Raw genomic sequence first — 24,217 nt, forward strand, 5'->3', positions numbered from 1 at the left:
AGTCTTAATGTGAAATCGACAATTCCTTTCGCTCAGATGCTGCTTGACCTACTGAGTTCCTCCGGCACTTTGTTTTTCTTTGTAGGTTCCAACACAGTAGAACAGAAATTTCCTCAAACTATTTATTCAATATTATTTTTTAAAACACATGCTGTGATTACATTTACAAATTTTAATTCTGTCTATGCAATTTTTGTAATCCAACTAGCTTGATGATGATGAGACCATATTCTCCTGGTTGCATCCTTATTTGTCCATTGGAGGTTAGAGCATTGTCAGCAATGACCTCTTTTCTTTCAAGTGCACCTCTGCCGCTGATAAACAAAAGTGATGGGATGACTACAATGGGCACCAACAATTGTCCTTGTTGATTCGAGCTGATTGTCTTGAGTTCATTTTGTTTTTTAATCAAATATAGTCAACCATATGAAGTGCTAATCTGGACTGCATTCACACATGAACCAAGAATTTGGTTGGCACTCATGAAACTATAGCAATGTGATGGACCACATACATTATGGTTGTGGGACTCCTGGAAGGGTGCAAGCTCATTTTTCCCACAAGATTTTTCTATCAACACAGCACAATCAAAAAGTTAAGATCTGGCGGTAGAAATGGGGTTTATTTGTGGGTGGGGTGGTATTGATACTATATGAAAGAGAGATTAGGATGGGCAGTAGTTGACTGTCAAGTTGGAAACATTAATAGTTAGGGAATGATGTGTTTGTTGGTTAATGTTTCAGAAATTGGGAGAGGACATTGGGATTGTTGCATCAAACAGAAGATAATTAACATTAGATTTAGGTGAGGGCTGTGAAGTTTTGAGGTATGGTGGAGTGAGTCCATTACAGTTAATGAAGAGTACAGAGCCCATCAGAAAGGAGTACTAATAAATTATTCACAGGGCCATTCTGAGACATGATCAGTGAGGTCCCGTTGTACTTCAGAAGGCTTTTCAGCTGTGGTGAAAGCTTACTTCTGCATGAATGGCCTGAGGGTGTCATGAGGGTGGTTGAAGCTGATAGACCCGATGTCCAAATGTGCAAAGGACGTCACTGGATGCCACTGCATATGCCTGCAGTCCTCTGAATGTCAGTGCATGAGATGCATCATGTTAAAAGCCAAAATTGTGGATTTGATGGTAAGTCCTTGATTTTCAAAAATGTTCCTTTTTCATTGAAAATGGATAATATATCTCAAAGTAAAATGGAGCTTTGTGATGCAATTTCTACACAGCAATGACATCAGACCTATCAGCTTGTAATTTTTAGAAGTGGAACATTACTGAATGTAAGACTTAAAGATGAAGAAAAAGCATTATGTAAGTAGTATTATTTCAAAAAATTCATCTGTCAATGATAAACCAGGGTTTCCAGTAAATAATTGCAATTTTAAAGCAATTAATTGTGAATGTTAAGTGAGCTAAAATACATGAGGAATATAAGAATAATGGACAATGAGAAAGAAATAAGACAAAGGAAAATGCATTTCTGGAGAAATATAGAAAACATCACAAAAAGAAATAGTGGACAGGGAATGGTTTTATAGTCTATTTTATCCGTGAAGACACTACTCATTTTTGAATGATAATGAAGGAATAGTAGAAGTGTAGTTAAATACCATAACATTGTGTCAGAAAAACAGTCCTAAGTTTTTCTGCAATTAAACCTGCTTGTCAATATAATTACTCACAACACTCCATATGAATGAGATATAGTTAATGGGCCAGATCTCACTGACTAATTAATGGTGGTGATTTTTAAGAGAACCTCAGCATTTAGATGGTAATTAATCCTATACATGCACACAAATATAGAAATTTTGGACCTAATTTCAATCAGTACCTTGTATCTGATACTTAATTCCTCTGCCAGATTCCACATTAAATCTAGTGGCAGAGGACAGTACAACTGAGCTTGGACTCAACCTTTGCATGTGCTATATTAGATGTGACACAAAAACAGATTCCATTGATTGGAGTTTTCTTTAGTTTACTGCTAATTATTCATAAATGTTTTAGGTATTTTAGTTGACCATGTTTTCTGAAATATGTTATTAACATAATGTTTTAATTACTTCAATTTTAATAGATATTTCTGAATACTAGAGCCACCAAAAACTATAAAAATGCCTCAAGTTTTATAACTGGTAAAACTAAGGGCAGGGTTTTGTCAGCTGTTGCAGTCTTCAGAGTTGTTCTAGGCCCAGGACCTAATCACTGTGCCACTGAAGATCCTGTTTCATCCCCACCTTGCAGCAGAAACCTGGCATTCGAGTCTTTAATGCAAGAAATACAGACCTGAGAACACTGGGTGGCTATTTCAGTTTGGAAGGGGTGTGTCAGAACATTACTGGGTCAACCACATTTGGATCAATGTGCCTGTCCTATTTAGAGCAATTTTTGCCATTCATCTGTCTTCCAGATAATTATTAAGCAAAAATGTTCACCAAGCAATTATCTCGAAGTAGGCACTGGATAAAATAGATTTCCTCACCTAATCCAACTTGAATAGACATTTTTTTTTAGTTATTTTTGCCTCTTGACCCTTTGAGTGTTTCTGAAACTATTGCAGAGAACATGTTTCTATATTGGATTCCACAAGAAAAATATTTCTACTTATGTGCTTTGACATAAAGGATAAGGATGCAGAAGAGGTATAATGGGAGAGATTTAGTTTATTCATTTGATTTAGAGATCAGCACGATAACAGATTCTTCTGGCCCAACGAGCCCATGCCACCCAATTACACCCATGTAACCAATTAACTTACTAACCATATATCTTTGTTTTACAATCAGACAACAAAAGAGTGTTTTTAAAGAAAGGATGTAATTTTGTACAGTATATGCAACCCTTAGATGTTAATAGGAAATACTAAGTTGATGCCAATCACAAACGTTAAAGCCTACCACTGTGGAAGCTTCCATGATAGTAAAATGAAAATCCTCTGTAGGGGTCATGATGAAAGTACAGATATTCTGAACTCTCATTTTTTAGGAGCTTCTAAAAGAAGCAAAAGTTTCCATTATCATCACTGCTTACATTTTCTATAAAATATTGTCAAACAGAATGGATTCAAACTAATTTATTTCAAAGCAGACTATGAAAAAGAGGGAGGAGAACCTCTTGTCTCAAGGCAGGAAAAGGTTATACAGGAAAAGATAAGGCAGAACAAGAGAAGCATTAGCCTGCAGATAAAGGAGACAGCAACATAAAGCTGGGTGATTTTAGTAAAGAAAAGCTGTGAAACTAAATAAAGTTCCATTATTCCCAAATGACTTAAAAAGATATGGGTTCCAAAGGCTTCTATTATCTTACTTCCATAACGTGAAAGTTATTCTCACATGCCATCATGTTGTCAAGATCTACAAGAACAGATTTCGAAGATTGCTTCAGATTTCGCTTTCTATATCTTCTAATAATTGCGTAAGCTTCAGCTGCAACAATATTTTACCTCCATGATTGCCCTTCACGTAGCTAAACCTTTAGAAAGGTTTGCTTGTGCGTACAGCATCCTAAGTAAATAGAAATTAGGAGTGGGAGAAGACCACTTGGCCCCTCAAGATTGTTCTGCCATTTAATAAAATCATGACAGATTAGCTTGCAATTCTTTTGAAATACTGTTAGTTAGCATGTAACCAACATAGTCACTTTGCACCTAGCAGGGTTCTACACAAATCAATGACTAGGTATTGTCCCAGAATCGTAGGGAGACTATAGTCAGTACTTTTTTTTTATTTGCAAAACCTGCGCCAATATCTTGGTAGTTACCATGAAGCTCTGGGTTCAGAGGAGTGTACGTAAACTGCGGAAGTCCCTAACTGGATCATGAGCTTTTCCTTCACTGGACCTAGTAGTATTTGAATATTTGACTCGGGTAAAATACAACGTTGCGGTAATTAATTAGCCTGAAATGCATGCAGCAGCTTACGCCTGCCACGGAATCAGTATCTCTATTAGGCGAAATAGGGCAGGCATATTGATCCAAATGTTGTTGGCTCAGGACGGCTGTAACCCTTATTCCTTCCGCAACCAAACTAGCCATCCAATATCCTCAGGTCTGAATATCTGGCCAAGAAGGCAGAGAATGTAAGGAGGTTGATGCTGGCAGAAGATTCTGGGTCAATATGTTTTAATGATTTTGACTGAGGGATAAATTCTTCAAATAGCACTTTGTGACTGTTTATGTATACCTGAGCAGGCAGGCAATATTAGTTTAATGTTTCACTCAATTAGAATCAGAATCAGGTTTACTATCACTGGCATATTTTGTGAAATTTGTTGTTTTGTGGCCAGTAGTACATTACAATACGTAATAAACTATAAATTACAATATTAAGGATATATAAAAAAGAAAAAGAGAGGGAATAAAGTGTTCATGGTTTCATTGTCCATTGAGAAATCTGATGGTGGAGGGGAAGAATCTGTCCCTGAAATGTTGAATGTGTGTCTTCAGGCTCCTGTACCTCCTCCTTGATGGTGGCAATGAGAAGAGAGCATGTTCTGGGTGATGGAGGTCTTTTTGAGGCATTGCCTTTTGAAGGTGTCCTGGATGCTGTGGAAGCTGGTGCCCAGGATGGAGCTGGTTGAGTTTACAACTTTTTGCCAAGTAAAGGCACTTAAACTAATTCTGTAATGAGGTATGAACAGACCTGATGGACAATGGGGTAAAGAGTTAACCATCCCCCCCCGAGAACCATGAACTATTACTGTTGCTATGCTGACCATGAGAAAGAGAGACGAAAAACATGCAAGAACATCTGCGATAGATAAGAGAGAGAGGGAGTTTGCTGATTAACTGTATTGTGACTCCTTTTTGAATTATTTACTGTTTCGCTGCAAGGACGATAGTTTGCTCATGAACATTTCGCAGTGGACTGTAGGAGTGGCCTGATTTGATGGACACAGTCATTCAGGATTGATGGATAGCTGAGTCCCCGTTAGTAGGGATAAAAAGACAGGTCTGGAGAGACACCCTCCAGACACGCCAGTGGACACTGATTGAGTGTTGGAACCCACAAGAAAGGTGGGGGCTTCGAAGACCGAACCAGGAGGTCGGTCAGTAAGGCTATCAGTGTAAAAGCAGGGCCGGTGGGGGCTTGTGTACGTGTCCACTCATGCCAGAGTGACGAGCCCACCACAGAAGAATGGTCTAGCAGAAGGACGGAGAGGTCATAACTGAATGACCACAATGATAGGACGGATTAAGAAAGCAAAGGAAGGTTTGGCTGCTGTAGCTGTTACATCTCGCTTGCTCGCTCTCTCTCCCCAACGATTACAATACAACAACTATAACTACATCAACACCCATGAACTGAACTGAACTTTATACTTTCCTATGACAATTCATTTACCCCTAGACATCGATAGAGCTCATTTATTATTGATTATTATTCCTATACTTTTAGGTTTATTACTGCTAACTTGTTTTATATGTATATTTGCATTATTGATGTGGTTTTGCTTATTTTTATTAATAAACACCTTTAGTTTGGTACCACCAGACTCCAACGGATACTTCTGTCTTTGCTGGTCAGACACCCAGTTACGGGGTACGTAACAATTCCATAAAATAATTAACATCAGTTTAGATTAAGATGAGGCGGAGTAATAGAACTACATTTAAGATCTACTTCTGAGCCAAAAGTGCCAGCACTCAGCAAAGGCTAATTTGCTTAATTGCTACTTGGCTTGCTCTTAATGTGCAATTTCTAAGACAAGCTGCAAAGTACGAAAGGGTTAAGATATGGATGGCTGCTGATTCACGGGCAATCTGCACACATGATGTTTTTATTAATATTAAATTATTAATACTTATTTTATTAGTGATAATAATGATTAACATTAATATTTTTCACTATTAGACATTTAAATTGCAGGAATGCTCTTTCAATAGCATTTGCAAAGGTAAGCAACTGCAGAAGTTGGAAGGTCTAAATTAAAAAAAAAATTTCTAATGAAGAATATAGTTCCTTCTAGCTACTACACAGAAGCAAATCATGAGCAGACGAAGTCTAAAGAATGGTTTCTAACATATTTTTGAGCCAACCACTAGCTGAGAAACCCACAGGGTTATATTCTTCACAATAATTGCACAATTCTAGCCAGCTGTCCTGATGAGATGGAGAAGTCTATTCATGATTGAGATTCAATTTTGATGGCTGTCTGAAATGATTCCATGTATTGGGGATGCAATATGTAGTGCCAAGGAATTATAAAATGTGACTAACTGTTGAGTATCTGGTTATTTCATTTGGACATAAGGCACACAAAGTTTCAGTTCAAAAGCATCACTACAAACCAACTATCTCAGCCTGAGAAAGACATGTAGGAGATCTTAAAGAAAAGTAATAATCCTTACTAATTTATTTTCCTAAATGTTTTAAATGAGTTAGCAGTGACCATTGTTTACTTTTTTGGAAAAGGTATCTAGTGATGGGGATGATGCTAAAATAGAAATAGGTTTGGATCATGAAGTATTTTTTCTCAAACCAGGATGACGTTACTGTGGTTTTGATCCCACAAATTCATCAAAAATTTCACTGTAATGTGAATCTGCTACCATGTCTAAATATTCAGCAATTTAACATGGTCCAACATGAAAGCCTGCAGTCCAAAGCACTTTTGCCATGCTGCATTAAGTTCCACTCATTCATCACTGTAAACCTAATATCCTAAGGAGCTTTTCCAGTTTTTCAGCATGGCAGTTTGAAGCAGAGTCTCACCACCAGAGTGTCATTCTGGTTAACCGATACATTACAAACAAAAAGACAAAGTAAAAATAACCAACATAAAAAACATGCTTGAATAAGCATATCAAATAAATATTTCATTTTAATCCCAAATAAATAGAGCATTCAATCGTTAAGAACCCCATCTGTACGGGCTACAATTAATGAGGACAACTCTTTAAGCCAAACATCTGGGGACAGTGCAGCTTTCTCTTTATATTGCAAAGTCTACAAATTTCTATTAAAATATGGTAATTTGGCAAAGCAGGTGTGGTTTTCTGACCAAGAAAATTGCCTCGATTTTAACTTCAAAGAGGCTTAATTCAGATGAGATGAAATACTCTGTTGCATTAGTTTCACACAGATCTGAGGATTATAATGACAGTTAATAAAACTGCATCAATTACAGAACAAAGGATTAAATCTGCACTCAGTGCTACCCTTCTGATGTTTCCAACCATGTACATGAGACAATAGAATATCTATAACTCTTAATTTTAAATAGTAAGACAATATATTAAAAGGAGGAACAACAACACGCACAAAATGCTGGTGGAACACAGCAGGCCAGGCAGCATCTATAGGGAGAAGCACTGTCAACGTTTCGGGCCGAGACCCTTCGTCAGGACTAACTGAAAGGAAAGATAGTAAGAAATTTGAAAGTAGTGGGGGGAGGGGGAAATGCGAAATGATAGGAGAAGACCGGAGGGGGTGGGATGAAGCTAAGAGCTGGAAAGGTGATTGGCGAAAGTGATACAGAGCTGGAGAAGGGAAAGGATCATGGGACGGGAGGCCTCGGGAGAAAGGAGGAGGGGGGGAAAGCACCAGAGGGAGATGGAGAACAGGCAATCAACTAAATATGTCAAAGATGGGGTAAGAAGGGGAGGAGGGGCATTAACGGAAGTTAGAGAAGTCAATGTTCATGCCATCAGGTTGGAGGCTACCCAGCCAGTATATAAGGTGTTGTTCCTCCAACCTGAGTTTGGATTCATTTTGACAGTAGAGGAGGCCATGGATAGACATATCAGAATGGGAATGGGACGTGGAATTAAAATGTGTGGCCACTGGGAGATCCTGCTTTTTCTGGCGGACCGAGCGTAGGTGTTCAGCGAAACGGTCTCCCAGTCTGCGTCGGGTATCACCAATATATAAAAGGCCACACCGGGAGGACCGGACGCAGTATACCACACCAGCCGACTCACAGGTGAAGTGTCGCCTCATCTGGAAGGACTGTCTGGGGCCCTGAATGGTGGTGAGGGAGGAAGTGTAAGGGCAGGTGTAGCACTTGTTCTGCTTACAAGGATAAGTGCCAGGAGGGAGATCGGTGGGAAGGGATGGGGGGGACGAGTGGAGAAGGGTGTTGCATAGGGAGCGATCCCTGCGAAAAGCAGAAAGGTGGGGAGGGAAAGATGTTCTTGGTAGTGGGATCCCGTTGGAGGTGGCGGAAGTTACGGAGAATTATACGTTGGACCTGGAGGCTGGTGGGGTGGTAGGTAAGGATAAGGGGAACCCTATCCCGAGTGGGGTGGCGGGTGGAAGGGGTGAGGGCAGATGTGCGGGAAATGGGAGAGATGTGTTTGAGAGCAGAGTTGATGGTGGACAAAGGGAAGCCCCTTTGTTTAAAAAAGGAAGACATCTCCTTCGTCCTGGAATGAAAAGCCTCATCCTGAGAGCAGATGCGGCGGAGATGGAGGAATTGTGAGAAGGGGATAGCATTTTTGCAAGAGACAGGGTGGGAAGAGGAATAGTCCAGGTAGCTGTGAGAGTCTGTAGGCTTATAGTAGATATCAGTAGATAGGCTCCCTACGTGACTCCCTTGTCCACTCGTCCCCCCCATCCCTTCCCACCGATCTCCCTCCTGGCACTTATCCTTGAAAGCGGAACAAGTGATACACCTGCCCTTACACCTCCTCCCTCACCACCATTCAGGGCCCCAGACAGTCCTTCCAGATGAGGCGACACTTCACCTGTGAGTCAGCTGGTGTGGTATACTGCGTCCGGTGCTCCTGGTGTGGCCTTTTATATATTGGTGAGACCCGACGCAGACTGGGAAACCGTTTCGCTGAACACCTACGCTCGGTCCGTCAGAAAAAGCAGGATCTCCCAGTGGCCACACATTTTAATTCCACATCCCATTCCCATTCTGATATGTCTATCCAGCCTCCTCTACTGTCAAAATGAATCCAAACTCAGGTTGGAGGAACAACACTGTATATACCAGCTGGGTAGCCTCCAACCTGATGGCATGAACATTGACTTCTCTAACTTCCGTTAATGCCCCTCCTCCCCTTCTTACCCCATCCCTGACATATTTAGTTGTTTGCCTGTTCTCCAACTCCCTCTGGTGCTTCCCCCACCTTCTTTCTCCCGAGGCCTCCCGTCCCATGATCCTTTCCCTTCTCCAGCTCTGTATCACTTTTGCCAATCACCTTTCCAGCTTTTAGCTTCATCCTATCCCCTCCGGTCTTCTCCTATCATTTTGCATTTCCCCCTCCCCCCACTACTTTCAAATCTCTTACTATCTTTCCTTTCGGTTAGTCCTGACGAAGGGTCTCGGCCCGAAACGTCGACAGTGCTTCTCCCTATAGATGCTGTCTGGCCTGCTGTGTTCCACCAGCATTTTGTGTGTGTTGTTGTTTGAATTTCCAGCATCTGCAGAGTTCCTAGTGTTTGCATATTAAAAGGAGGTTCGGTCTGCCTATTTTTGAACATTCTGCTGGGCCATATTTAAAGTTCTGTGGCAGTAGTTTGCATTTTACAGCTTGGCTGCCTGTCAGATGCACTACTTACTACAATGGAAAGGAAGGATATCAGAAACACATGAAATTCTGCAGATGCTGGAAATCCAAAGCAAAACACACAAAATGCTGATGGAACTCAGAAGCTCATGTCCTTGTCCATTTGCTTAGCCTTTCTGCTGTATATTCCCTTGAAGCCTCTTTGTATTCTCCTCATGCAGGACACTGCTGCCTGGCAATGCTTAAACACATGGTCCGCTCTAATACAGATTGTGAACTGCCAGCATCTCTACACAATCCCTATGGTTCACCACAGCTTGCATAATCTAAATCCAAAAAAATATTGCTTTCAGTCTATTAACCAATTGTCAATATATTATTCCCAAATGCCTGTGCTGTACTTCTGATTAATAAACTGTATGCTATCTAATCAAAGGCATTTTTAAAGTCTGAATACAACACTTTCTCAGGGGTTGTACTCTTCTGTCCTGGTTACAACCTCTAACAGAGCAGAGAAATGTGATTTCCCTGCCATAGATCCCCACACTATTATTTCTAAGTGCCTGTCATAATTTATGTAATAATGCATTCATGCAAGTGGCCTGTAGCTCCCTGTAACACACACAAAATGCTGGAGGAACTCAGCAGGCCAGGCAGCATCTATGGAAAAGAGTTCTGACAACGTTTCAGGCCGAGACCCTTTAGCAGGGCTGGAGAAAAAAAAGATGAGTAGATTTAAAAGGCTGGGGGGGGGGGGAGGGGAGGGAAAAACACAAGGTAAGATGGGTGAAACCGGGAGGGAGAAGGGTGAAGCAAAGAGCTGTAAAGTTGATTGGTGAAAGAGATACAGGGCTGGAGAAGGGGGAATCTCATAGGAAAGGACAGAAGGCTGTGGAAGAAAGAAAAGGGGGGAAAGGAGCACCAGACGGAGGTGATGGGCAGGCAAGGAGATAAAGTGAGGGAAAAGGGCATCTGCTCTCAGGATGAGGTTTTTCATTCCAGGACGAAGGAGATGTCCTCCTTCTTCAAAGAGAGGGGCTTCCCTTCCTCCACCATCAATGCTGCCCTCAACCGCATCACTCCACACACATCTGCCCTCATCCCATCCTCCTGCTACCCTATCAGGGATAGGGTTCCTCTTGTCCTCATCTACCACCCTACCAGCCTCTGCATCCAGCATGTAATTCTCCATAACTTCCCCACCCACTTTCTGCCTTCCACAGGGATCGCTCCCTATTTGACTCCCTTGTCCACTCGTCCCTCCCCATCGATTTCCCTCCTGGTACTTATCCTTGCAAGTGGAACAAATGGTACACCTGCCCCTACACCTCCTCCCTCACTACCATTCAGTGCCCCAAATAGTCCTTCCAGGTGAGGTGACACTTCACCTGTCAGTCTGTTGGGGGTCATATACTGTGCTGGTGCTCCCAGTGTGGCTTTCTGTTTATTGGTGAGACCCAACGTAGATTGGGAGACCACTTCACTGAGCATCTATGCTCCATCTGCCAGAAGAAGAAGGATCTCCCAGCGGCCACCCATTTTATTTCCACTTCCCATTCCCATTCCAATATGTCAATCCATGCCCTCCTCTACTGTCATGATGAGGTCACACTCTGTTTGGAGAAACAACACCTTATATTCTGTCTGGGTAGCCTCCAACCTGATGGCATGAACATCGATTTCTCAAACTTCTGGTAATGCCCCCTCCCCCTTCACCATTCCCCATCCTTTTTCCCTCTCTTATCTTATCTCCATGCCTGTCCATTGCCTCTCTCTGGAGCTCCTCCCCCCTTTTCTTTCTTCTATGGCCTTCTGTCCTCTCCTATGATATTCCCTGTTCTCCAGCCCTGTATCTGTCTCACGAATCAACTTCCCAGCTCTTTACTTCACCCTTCTCCCTCCCAGTTTCACCTATCACCTTGTGTTTCTCCCTCCCCTCCCTCCAACTTTTAGATTTACTCCTCATCTTTTGTTCTCTCCAGTCCTGCTGAAGGATCTTGGCTGGAAATGTCGATTGTACTCTTTTCCATAGATGCTGCCCGGCCTGCTGAGTTCCTCCAGCATTTTGTGTGTGTTGCTTAGATTTCCAGCATTTGCAGATTTTCTCTTGTTTGTCGTTCCCTGTAATTTTTCCTCCCTATTTCTTAAATCATGATATGCAACCTTTCAATTTGTGAGAACCAGTCTAGAGTTCTTTTGTCATTGTGGAAGATGATAAATATTGTATATACTACCATTTTTTCCAAAACCTTGATACTTAGGTCATCAGATCCTAGAATCATCAGCTTTTAGTCCCATTTATTTGTCCAATGCCTTTCTCAACCCACCCCCAATTGCTTCCACCTCCTCATTCTTCTAGACCTTTTATCCATTATTTCCATGGAAGTTCTGCATTTCATTTCATTATAGCAGTCACAAAATATGTTTCTTTGCCATTTCCCTATATATATCTACATACATACATATACATATATGGTGTGGGATGGAGATACGTCTCTACAAAAGAAGGTATAAGTGGCTCTTACCCTTTAATGTATTTGCCCCTACCACCATACCAGGCAGTGCATTTCAGGCATCCATGACTCTCTGAGTAAGAACCTTATCCCTCACATCCCCCTTAAACCTTCCCCCCTCACCTTCAATGCATGCTCTCTGGTATTAGACATTTCAAATTGGGAAGCAGATACTCCCTATCCACTCTATCTATTCAGGATAAATAGAGGCTTTGATCTTATGGCTTATTCTTGACTCCTTGGTAACTCATGTTTAAAATAAGAGCTACAGAGAGAAATCAGAACTGATTCTTGATATTTACACGTGAGTCTGTTTATTTTTGGAACCAAAACTGGGACTTTATTGGGATTAATGTACATGTAAAGACATGGATTACTTATATATTGTGAGAGATAATTTTAACAGTTCTTGGTTGCCTTGAGTTCGGAGTGATGCGATATAAATTGTGAGGGAGCTTGCCGACCTTTGTCCTGGAGTCTGCAGTTTTAACCTGCTCGGGTTCTAATGATATCATGTTGCCCTGACCGCTGCTTTAACCGCTAGATTCAGGAGGGATACGGAGTCAGAATCAGAATCGGAATCATGTTTCATATCACTGGAATATGTTGTGAAATTTGTTGATTTGTGACAGCAGTACAGGCAATACATAATAATAAAAAACTATAAAATTGGATAGGTATATGGACAGGAAAGGAGTGGAGGGTTATGGGCTGAGTGCGGGTAGGTGGGACTAGGTGAGATTAAGAGTTCGGCACGGACTAGGAGGGCCAGAATGGCCTGTTTCCGTGCTGTGATTGTTATATGGTTATATGGTTATAAATTACTAAAGAAAATATATTAAAAATTAAATTAAATAACTAAAATTAAAAAGAGCAGAATAAAAAGAATAGTGAGGAAGTGTACATGGGTTCATTGTCCATTCAGAAATCTGATGCAGAGGGGAAGAAGCTGTTGGGTGTGTGTCTACAGGCTCCTGTATGTCCTCCTTGATGGCAGTAACGAGAAGAGGGCACGTCCTGGGTACTGGGGGTCCATAATAATGGATGAAGCTTTTTTGATGCATCGCCTATTGAAGATGCCCTCGATGATGGGGAGACAAGTGCCTATGATGGAGCTGGTTGACCTAGCAGCTTTTTCTGATCCTATGCAGTAGTTGCTCCCTACCAGATGGCGATACAATCTGTCTCCACAGTATTTCTGTAGAAATTTGTGAGAGTCTTTGGTGACTTCTGAAGTCTTCTCAAGCTCCAAATGCAATATAGCCACTGTTGTGCCTTCTTCCTTACTGCACCAATCTGTTGAGCCCAGGATAAATCCTCAGAGATGTTTTCACTCAGGAACTTGAAACTGCTCACTCTTTACACAGCTGATCCCTTGATGAGGACTGCTCTGTGTTGCCTTGACCTCCTTCTTGAAGTCCACGATCAATCACTTGGGCTTACTAACATTGAATGCAAGGTGGTTGTTGTGACACCATTTTTGGTTTTTGGTGTATTCAACATAACACGAAGATGAGTCGAGGCTGAACGAAGCCTAAATAAGTAAGTTTTTAGTATCATATGTAGAAAGTATGCTATTGGTCTGTGCAATACCGGATATTTAGCTCATTCCTTCTCCCTGTGCTTCTCATTTTAATCTTGGGCTATTGAAAAAAATCTGAAGGTAAATCTAAGACATCTTATCTTGGTGACTGGTGATAATGGTCAGAATGGCTATCAGGGCTTTTCTGCTGACCAACCAAAGTATATGAGTCTCCTATCCTTCTTAATTGTAGAGATCTCCAGAAAATCTTTGTGATTTTTCTGGTAGGTTACAAGTAAAATAGATGGACCAAATGTTATATCCTCTGTTGTGGCTACTGCATATGCCTTTGTTGTGGCTACAGTCCACCAGAGGAAATTTGGCCATAGCAATTTGTTGCAAAAAAGGGACTAGGGTCCTTGTTTGCATAGGCAACCTATCTACCAGCAGTTTCAGATGGATGATCTTCAGCAATGTGACGTCTATCAAAATTTGAAGCCGACTGGCTATTCAATTCCATTTTTTTCCCAGATGAATCTTAGGCAGTAACTAAGTCTTCTGACACATTAGTTTGTTTTAAATTTAGAAAAGTATTAATGACCGTTAAGAAATGTTTATTCACACAGATTACACTTTGGTTTAATCTTTTCAGGAATAACAGTGAATTATATTGAAGTCCAATTTTACTGTGTGGCAAAATGGTGCTGATGCTCGTTGTTCCAGGGGCGTGGATTTCATCCTGTGTGGAGTCTGCATGCTTTCTCATTGACTGTGTGGGTTTTCTCTGGGTGGTGTAGTTACCCCACGCATCCCAAAGACATAAATTAACAGGCTACTTTAACTTCCCTCTGAATGGCACAAAGAATCAAATGGTTGCTGAAGGGCCAATGTGAGAGACAATATGTAAGTTGCAGGGGTACATGGAAGTAAGGGGCCAATGGGACTGCTTCTCTGGCCTCTTACTGCGTCATTGAGTAAAAGGAAAAAATACTCATAATTATGACTAAAAATGTGTACAAGTTATATTACAATTAACAGCCTGACAATAATATCATTGCTTTTTTATAATATCATCCCAGGGCTGAAAGGGAATAATAATGCAGAGCCTCTAATAATGGCAGAGACTGTTTCACATATCAGTCAGAGCTGTTTTTTTTAACTACATTGTTTATTAGAGTGTTTCATTGGAAAGGATGTCAATGCTTCATTGTTAAGGAGATAAATATGAACCAGGTAAAATGCAAGCAACTCAATAGAGTTGCTCCATGGAGGCTTTCTCAAAAACCGGAATGTTTTGTCAGGCCTTGTAGATATACACAGATGAAAAGCTGTTAAAGGCAAAGGTCTATTCTTTCTATGGTACACAAATCAATGGCCGCTCTTGGACATTTTTGGTTCTGTGTACTCATCTCTATGTGCAGATTTTAAGAAAATTGTTGCTTATTTTTTATGCTCCAGAAATAATATTGAGATGTATAATATAGGTTAAGCTGTTGCCTTGTATGGAACTGAGCCATTATTAGAACTTGCCCTGTTCCCCGTCATAACCTTTTGTGACTAAATTATGTTTTTGCTTTCCCGTTGGAATTAAATTGCCAAACACCATTCTCGCTGTGCACCAGCTAAATAATTTAAATGGTATATGGAAAATAATTGTATGCTACAAGTAGAGATAGGGTTAATTGGCTTTTTTCTTTGATAAGTATTTCATTGTGGAGGGTGAGTGACCTTTCGGATGTCAGTCATGCATTAAATTTTTCCCTTTAAGCTGGATAATGGAAAACTCTAGATTTCCTTTAAGTAAGAAGCAGTTGAATTGATTTTCTGTGGTGTAATTACCAGTCAATGACAAATCCTGCCGCTTTATTAAGCAGCTACATTAGGTTTCAGGTAAATGCTTTCACAAATACTTTTAGCTCTGAGGACTCTGAAAAAGACAGCCAAGCAAAAGATCACCATTGAATAGAAACTCTGCACTGATCCTTTTAACTTAAAGAGATTAACTGATCTAGTGCCATTAGTTACTTTGCAAAGTTTGCATCTTAAAAAATTTGCCCTAAACATTGCCTATAATTACAAGTCAAAGATATTCATGCTGTTACAAAAGAAGTAGAACTGTCACTCACTACTTATTTCTTTCATCGTGACATCCTCTGTCATTTGGCAACTTCTTTTAGACCTTTTTTTTGTGCCACAGACCGACACTATTAAGCAACCTGTCCTTGGACCCAAGGTTGGGAACCCCTGTTCTAGAGGTTTTGTTTATCATATGAGAGCTTGGATAAATTATGCTGTATCGAGGAAATAATTTAGTGGGTCACTCAGCAACAGTGCCTTTATACCAAATGCAGCTTAGTGAAAATCCGTATCAGGAACGAGAAAGTGCTAGAAATTATAGAGCACATTCAGCTGGATAAATTCCCAGGGCCAGCCAAGATGCTAAGAATAGCAAGGAGTCTTTGGGAACATTGTTGTCCAGATAAACCTTGTCCAGATCCTACACAAGAGAAACTCTGCAGATGCTGGAAGTCCAAGCAGCACACACAAAATGCTGGAAGAACTCAGCAGGCCAGGCAGCATCTATGGAAAAGAGTACAGTCAACGTTTCAGGCTGAGACCCTTCAGAAGGAGTGGTAGGATGGCAGGCAGGACCCTTCCAGGACATAATTCTCTGGAACTTCTGCCATCCCTGACGGGATCCCATCACCAAGCACATCTTTTACCCCACCCCCCCCCCCCAACTGTCTGCTTTCCACAGGGATCGCTCCCTATGTGACTCCATTGTCTATTTGTCTTTCCCCACTGATCTCCCTCCTGGCTCTTATCCTTGGCATCCTTGGCCTGATGGAATATTCCCCAGGCTGCTCCACGAGGCGAGGGAACAGATTGCTGAGCCTCTGGCTAGGATCTTTATGTCCTCGTTGTCCACACGAATGGTACCGGAGGATTGGAGGGAGGCGAATGTTGTCCCCTTGTTCAAAAAAGGTAGTAGGGATAGTCCAGGTAATTATAGACCAGTGAGCCTTACGTCTGTGGTGGGAAAGCTGTTGGAAAAGATTCTTAGAGATAGGATCTATGGGCATTTAGAGAATCATGGTCTGATCAGGGACAGTCAGCATGGCTTTGTGAAGGGCAAATCATGCCTAACAAGCCTGATAGAGTTCTTTGAGGAGGTGACCAGGCATATAGATGAGGGTAGTGCAGTGGATGTGATCTACATGGATTTTAGTAAGGCATTTGACAAGGTTCCACACGGTAGGCTTATTCAGAAAGCCAGAAGGCATGGGATCCAGGGAAGTTTGGCCAGGTGGATTCAGAATTGGCTTGCCTGCAGAAGGCAGAGGGTTGTGGTGGAGGGAGTACATTCAGATTGGAGGGTTGTGACTAGTGGTGTCCCATAAGGATCTGTTCTGGGACCTCTACTTTTTGTGATTTTTATTAGCGACCTGGATGTGGGGGTAGAAGGGTAGGTTGGCAAGTTTGCAGACGACACAAAGGTTGGTGGTGTTGTAGATAGTGTAGAGGATTGTCGAAGATTGCAGAGAGACATTGATAGGATGCAGAAGTGGGCTGAGCAGTGGCAGATGGAGTTCAACCCGGAGAAGTGTGAGGTGGTACACTTTGGAAGGACAAACTCCAAGGCAGAGTACAAAGTAAATGGCAAGATACTTGGTAGTGTGGAGGAGCAGAGGGATCTGGGGGTACATGTCCACAGATCCCTGAAAGTTGCCTCACAGGTAGATAGGGTAGTTAAGAAAGCTTATGGGGTGTTATAAGTCAAGGGATAGAGTTTAAGAGACACGATGTAATGATGCAGCTCTATAAAACTCTAGTTAGGCCACACTTGGAGTACTGTGTCCAGTTCTGGTCGCCTCACTATAGGAAGGATCTGGAAGCATTGGAAAGGGTACAGAGGAGATTTACCAAGATGCTGCCTGGTTTAGAGAGTATGGATTATGATCAGAGATTAAGGGACCTAGGGCTTTACTCTTTGGAGAGAAGGAGGATGAGAGGAGACATGATAGAGGTGTACAAGATATTAAGAGGAATAGACAGAGTGGACAGCCAGCGCCTCTTCCCCAGGGCACCACTGCTCAGTACAAGAGGACATGGCTTTAAGTTAAGGGGAGGGAAGTTCAAGGGGGATATTAGAGGAAGGTTTTTCATTCAGAGAGTGGTTGGTGCGTGGAATGCACTGCCTGAGTCAGTGGTGGAGGCAGATACACTAGTGAAGTTTAAGAGACTACTAGACAAGTATATGGAGGAATTTAAGGTGGGGGGTTATATGCGAGGCAGGGTTTGAGGGTCAGCACAACATTGTGGGCTGAAGGGCCTGTAATGTGCTGTACTATTCTATCTATCTATCTAAGTGGATCAAGTACTACACCTGCCCCTACACTTCCTCCCTCACTACCATTCAGTGGCCCAAATAGTCCTTCCAGGTAAGGCGACACTTCATCTGTGAGTCTGTTGGAGTCATCTGCTGTATCCTGAGCACCTACGCTCCATCTGCCAGAAGAAGTGGGATTTCCCAGTGACCACCCACTTTAATTCCACTTCCCATTCCCATTCTGATATGTCAATCCATGGATTCCTCTACTGTCGCCATGAGGCCATACTCAGGTTGGAGGAGCAACATCGTATATTCCATCTGGGTAGCCTCCAACCTGAGACATGAACATTGATTTCTCAAACTTCTAGTAATGGCCCCCCCTCCACCATTCCCCATCCCCTTTTCCCTCTCGCACCTTATCTCTTTGCCTGCCCATCACCTCCCTCTGGTGCTTCTCTCCCCCTTTTCTTTCTTTCCTGGCCTTCTGTTCACTCCTATTAGATTCTCCCTTCTCCAGCCCTGTATCACTTCCACCAATCAATTTCCCAGCTCTTTACTTCACCCCTCCCCCTCCTGGTTTCACCTATCACCTTGTGTTTCTGTCTCCCCTCCTCTAGCTTTTAAATCTACTCCTCATCTTTTTTTCTTTAGTCCTGTCGAAAGGTCTTGGCCCAAAATGTCAACCATACTTTTTTCCATAGATGCTGCCTGGCCTGCTGAGTTCCTCCAGCATTTTGTGTGTGTTGCTTGGGGTCCCAAAGCTCACTGAAAGTAGTGACATGAATGGAGAGGGTAGTGGAAAGGTATGAAACCAAGGCACTCAGTATAAGAGTTGGGACTTCATGTATAAAACTTTGGTTTGATCACATTTAGAGACCAGAACTGTTCTGGTCACCACACTACAGAAAGGACATGGTAGAAATAAAGACAGGTCAGAAGAAATTCAACAAGATGATGCCTGGAGGGATGTAGTTATAAGGAGAGATTAGATAGGCTGAGTTATATCTCACTGTAATGTAGGAAGCTGTGGGGTAGGGATGTAGGAATTCTATAGAGGTTTACAAAATTGAGGGATATAGATAGGAGTCTAGAATTAGAGTGCACATGTTTAAGCAGAGAGGGAAGAAATTCGAAGGAGAGTTTAAGGGTACTTTTTTTTTTTAACACACAGGGTGGTGAATAATTGAAATAAGCTGCCAGAAGAGATACTGGAGGGTTAAGATACTATTGCAACATTTGAAAAATTTGAAAGGATATTTGGATGTTTAAAAGGTACTTAGATAGGAGGGCAAAAGGGATGGAGTTTAGAGAGATGTTATGGCCAGCATGGTTGAGATGGGCCAGGCTGACCATAATGTCTATTGATACCCATAAGTGAATATTTCTGTGATGAAAATGTCATTGACACAAATTCTTCAGGAATAAGGCAGCAGTAAGAGAAATAACAAAAGAGGGTGAACAGTGTGGTGGCCGATCAGAGTGTGTAGTTGAAAACAGTTGGCTTATGAATAAGGAATGGCATATGCTCAGAGAAGACCAAGTAAAGTAAATAAAAATAAGAAATGCAGATTGAATGAACATAGCTACTGTGACTACCTTGTTTCATGACTCCATTTCTAATTTCCTCCAGGCTCCAAATTGCTTTTTACTTGGTTCTCTTGGCCAGGCACTGTTCCCATTTCCCACCCCCAAAACAAATAGGTAAGTGAAGATGATTATGGTTATTGGAATTCGAATCTCATCCTAGGATATCGCTGCAAGACTATTAACCATATAACCATATAACAATCACAGCACGGAAACAGGCCATTCCGGCCCTCCTAGTCCGTGCCGAACTCTTAATCTCACCTAGTCCCACCTACCCGCACTCAGCCCATAACCCTCCACTCCTTTCCTATCCATATACCTATCCAATTTTACCTTAAATGACACAACTGAACTGGCCTCTACTACTTCTACAGGAAGCTCATTCCACACAGCTATCACTCTCTGAGTAAAGAAATACCCCCTCGTGTTTCCCTTAAACTTTTGCCCCCTAACTCTCAAATCATGTCCTCTCGTTTGAATCTCCCCTACTCTCAATGGAAACAGCCTATTCACGTCAACTCTATCTATCCCTCTCAACATTTTAAATACCTCGATCAAATCCCCCCTCAACCTTCTACGCTCCAATGAATAGAGACCTAACTTGTTCAACCTTTCTCTGTAACTTAAGTGCTGAAACCCAGGTAACATCCTAGTAAATTACAAATAAGCATTCTCATCCAGTCAGTTTCAGCAGCTTTGTCTTTGAACTTACCCTCATTTTTTTCAGAAATGAGAAGGTATATTAATGAAGTAATCATGCAAAGTGCAGTAAGATTGAAGAACATTTGGGTCTGGACTGTTAAATGCAAAAAACATTCATACAACACAAATTCCACGAGTGCCTAACAAGAAAATCTAACCATATTATTTTTCCATTCAGATGTGTTACAATCACCAAACATTGCAAGATTTAAGGGTTTGCCACTGACCAGAAACTTAACTAGACCAGCTACTTTAACGCTGCATCCATAAGAGTAGTTAAGAGGTATCCTGTAGCAGGTAACTGATCTCTTTAGTCCTTGAACTTTTTCTGTTATCTCCAAAGAATATGCCTGGATACTATATTATGTGGTAATATTTTTATTTTGCTCATTTTCTTTTAGTTTATTCTTGGTAAGCAAGCAACGCAACACTTTTAAGTTGAAGTTAACATCTTGGAATATACAAAGTTTAAAGGATCTGCACTCTCCATAGTTAAAGTTAAAAACAAGCAAACTGTGTTATAGATTGCTACTAACCATTTATTCTACCAAAATGGTGCAACCTAAGGATGTGAGCAGTTTTTTGTCATTACATCCTGGGCTTTGTTAGACATATAGCTCTTAAAAAGTTTACTCCAGTTGAGGGCAGACTCAAGAACTAAGCACTTAGAACAAAGCAAAGGCGAGTCTTGAAGAACGTGAATGGATCTCTGTGATTTCAACCTGTTCCTTTTATGTTTATTGATAAATATGATTTATTTTTCCTGTAATCACACTGACTTGTGGAAACTGTGGTGATTTCTTTTGAACTTACAGTCCTTTAACATCTTGGATTATTTTTACTGTGCCCATAGTCTGTTTTTTTATCAATTATGCTATTCTTTGCACTGTTGTAACTATATGTTGTAATTATGTGGTTTTGTGCAGGTCTTGTAGCTTTAGTTTTTGGTCTTGTTTTTGTCTGGTGGATTGGGAGCTCCTTTCTGGGGAACGTGCTAGACGGTAGCACGATATTAATATGCAGCAGCCTCTCCGGACTCTGGATTGGGGATTGCCAAATGTTACATGGATTTTCTGGTGTAGTCTGTTTTGTCATATGCTTTTGTGATATCATTCTGGGGGAACGTTGTCTCATTTTTTAACTGCATTGCATTTGTGGTTTCTAAATGACAATAAACTGAATCTGAATTTGAATTTCTTTTATGTATTGTGCAGAGTGGGTGAAAAATAATAGCTATTCATATAAGTTTAAAATATCTTTAATATCAACTCCTATTGTGGTGACTATGGCTTGTGAATGAATACGCCACAGTTGTCACCAGTTTCATTAGACTTGTGTAGATGAGTGTGTGCTTTCGAGAAAATACCAGACAACCCAGACCAAAAGCTTCTGTATTGAGAAATCTGTACTGAAAAAATGATGTTAATTCTGGGCCCGGCCATCGTATTTTTGTCGTTTACTACTGTAGTACAGTGTTAGCTAGTAGTATTCTCATACTCTAATCATGTAATGACATAATAATTCCTGTGAATTGGGTTATGGCATTCAATGGAGTAAAGCTCAGAATCTGGCCTTTCAAATAGTCTTGAATGCTTTTCTCTAGCCCACAGCTCACTGAGATATTGCTGACCCACTTTATGTACCTTCAGGGAGTCAACTTTTGCCTGAGCTACTATGATGCCATAACTTTCCCGCTTATTGATTGCAGCACCTGAGATTGGGCTTAAACAAACGGTAATTGACCATGGTTATTAATTCATAACAAAAATGGCAGAAGCAGATTAAATAATAGAGAAGTGTAGACAGTATGTTATGAAGTATCTGAAATATAGATTTGTACCAGCAGCAAGCAACCAATGTGTCTGTTGTGTGAAAAAAAATATTTTTTTAAGTGAAGCAATGAAACTGTCCAGGCTCCTTGAACACTTGAAGATAATACACTCTGATAAAGCAAAAAAAAGAGCTTGGCTTATTTTCAGTCATTTTGTGAAACTTTCTGAAATGGTAAATACTTCAAAACATGTTTGCCAGCACTTCACAACAAAACAGTGATGGTTTGTGTGCTTCATACAACATCTCATTGCTCATTGCTAAATCTGAAAAGCCACATACAAATGGAGAAGAACTGATTCTGCCAGCAGTAATGGAGGTTCTGAGTATAGTTTACATAAGTCACCAGATCAAATAATTAACACAATTCCATTCAGTGATAACTCTTTTCAAAGACGAACAGATGAAATGACTGAGAATGTGGAAGACACATAATGCAACATACTTAGGACAACAGAATTTGTTCTGCAATTGGATGAATCAACTTTGCCAGTCAACAAATCTTTGCTTCTTGGTTATACTCGCTTCATAAATGAGGAAAACATGGCTCAAGAATTGTTATTTGCAAGGGCACTAGAAACAGATACTAAGGATGAGTCAATATTTTGGGTTGTTGAGCAAGTTTTCTAAGAGAAGGGTATTCTGTCCTCCAACATTCTTACTTGTCCAACAGATGGACACCATCAATAATAGAACTCCACTGTGGAGTTACTACTTTCTTGAAAAAAGCTGCACCTAACATATTTACCATTCACTGTGTAATTCACAGACAACACCTTGTCATAAATCATTAAATATTGTTATCACAGCAGTAAATAAAATCAAGCCCTTTTCTCTCAATTCTCAACTATTTCCAGATCTTTGTATTGAGGATGACGAACAGTTTGAACACTTGCTGGTGCACACAGAAGCCAGTTGGCTCTCTAAAGGAAACTGCCTGAGTTGCTTTTATGCTCTTTTTGAAACTGTGATAAAATCCTTTGAATACTCGAATGCTTCATTCAATACTCAACTCAAGAATATCAGGCATTACATTGCTTATTTGTCAGACTAATTCACAAAGTTTAACAAAATCAATCTTCAATTGCAAGGAAATAATGTGAATCTTAACAAGGGCAAATCAGTTGTTTCCATACCTCTGTCCAAATTAACCCTATTTAAGTGCAACATTGGGCATTGCTACCTTTTCCAATTTTCAAGCCTCTCTGAGTTGGAAGAGAAAGAAAAAATGATCTTCAAGTATACTGTTTCCACTTGGATGAGCTGCATAAAGACATGTCAGAGTAATTTCAGGTTCAGGATCTTCTCTTGATCCAAATTCCAGATTGGCTAATAAATCTATTTCTTAACTCTTGTAATGAGGAACTTACAGGAAGCATAGAGGAAGAACTGATTTTGCTGTAAAATGACTGTGAGCTGAAGCCTAGGTTCAAAAAACCATATCAAGACTTTTGGTTGCAGAAAGAAATCTCTGAGTGCAATCCTGCACTGTAGAGAAAAGTCAAGATGTTTTCAGTTGCCTTTCCAACATCATATTTAGTGCAGTCACCTAACTTCTTATAGAGCAATAAAATAGAGTACAAATGTATGCACTAAAATTGTTTTACTGTAATTAAATAAAGAAATAATTTTATTTGTAAATTTAAATAGATTTGAATAATTTTTACAATTATTTGTCACTGAATTTGCAGTTTCCCTTCTTTCACTGTGCATCAGAAATCAAAATTCTTTATAGCTGGAAAGGGAGAGGAGGACACTGGGGATGTGGTATGGGAATCAAGAGGAATTTGATGGCTCTGGGCATGTACTTGCTGGAGTTTAGAATAATGAGGGGGCATCACATTGAAACCTAGCTAATATTAAAAGGCCTAGATATAGTGGATGTGGAGAGGATGTTGGGGAGCTTAGGACCAAAGGGCACAGCCTCAGAATAGAGGGACTTTTCTTTAGAACAGAGATGAGGAGGAATTTCTTCAGCCAGAGGGTGGTAAACCTATGGAATTCATCATTGGGTATATTTGTAATGGTGGTTGATCAGTTCTTGATTAGTAAGGGTGTCAAAGGTTACAGGGAGAAGGCAGTAGAATAGGGTTGAGAGGGATAATAAATCAGCCATGATGGAAGGGTGGAGCAGACTTAATGACCAAATGGCCTAATTCTGCTCCTATGTCTTATGGTCTTAACATGTTTGAGGAGATTAGAATTTGGATTTTGAACAATTAAATCAGATTTCATCTGCCCACTATTCTAACTCGTATTC

General features: G+C 40.8%; 1 protein-coding gene across 1 annotated transcript in view; it reads right to left on the minus strand.

Moving 5' to 3' along the window:
* The window catches only part of pmfbp1 (polyamine modulated factor 1 binding protein 1), a 649,032-nt gene that overhangs the window by 33,768 nt on the left and 591,047 nt on the right, over nucleotides 1-24,217 (minus strand). The window lies entirely within an intron of this gene.

Source organism: Hemitrygon akajei, chromosome 17 (assembly GCF_048418815.1).
Source record: "Hemitrygon akajei chromosome 17, sHemAka1.3, whole genome shotgun sequence".
Lineage (NCBI taxonomy): Eukaryota > Metazoa > Chordata > Chondrichthyes > Myliobatiformes > Dasyatidae > Hemitrygon > Hemitrygon akajei.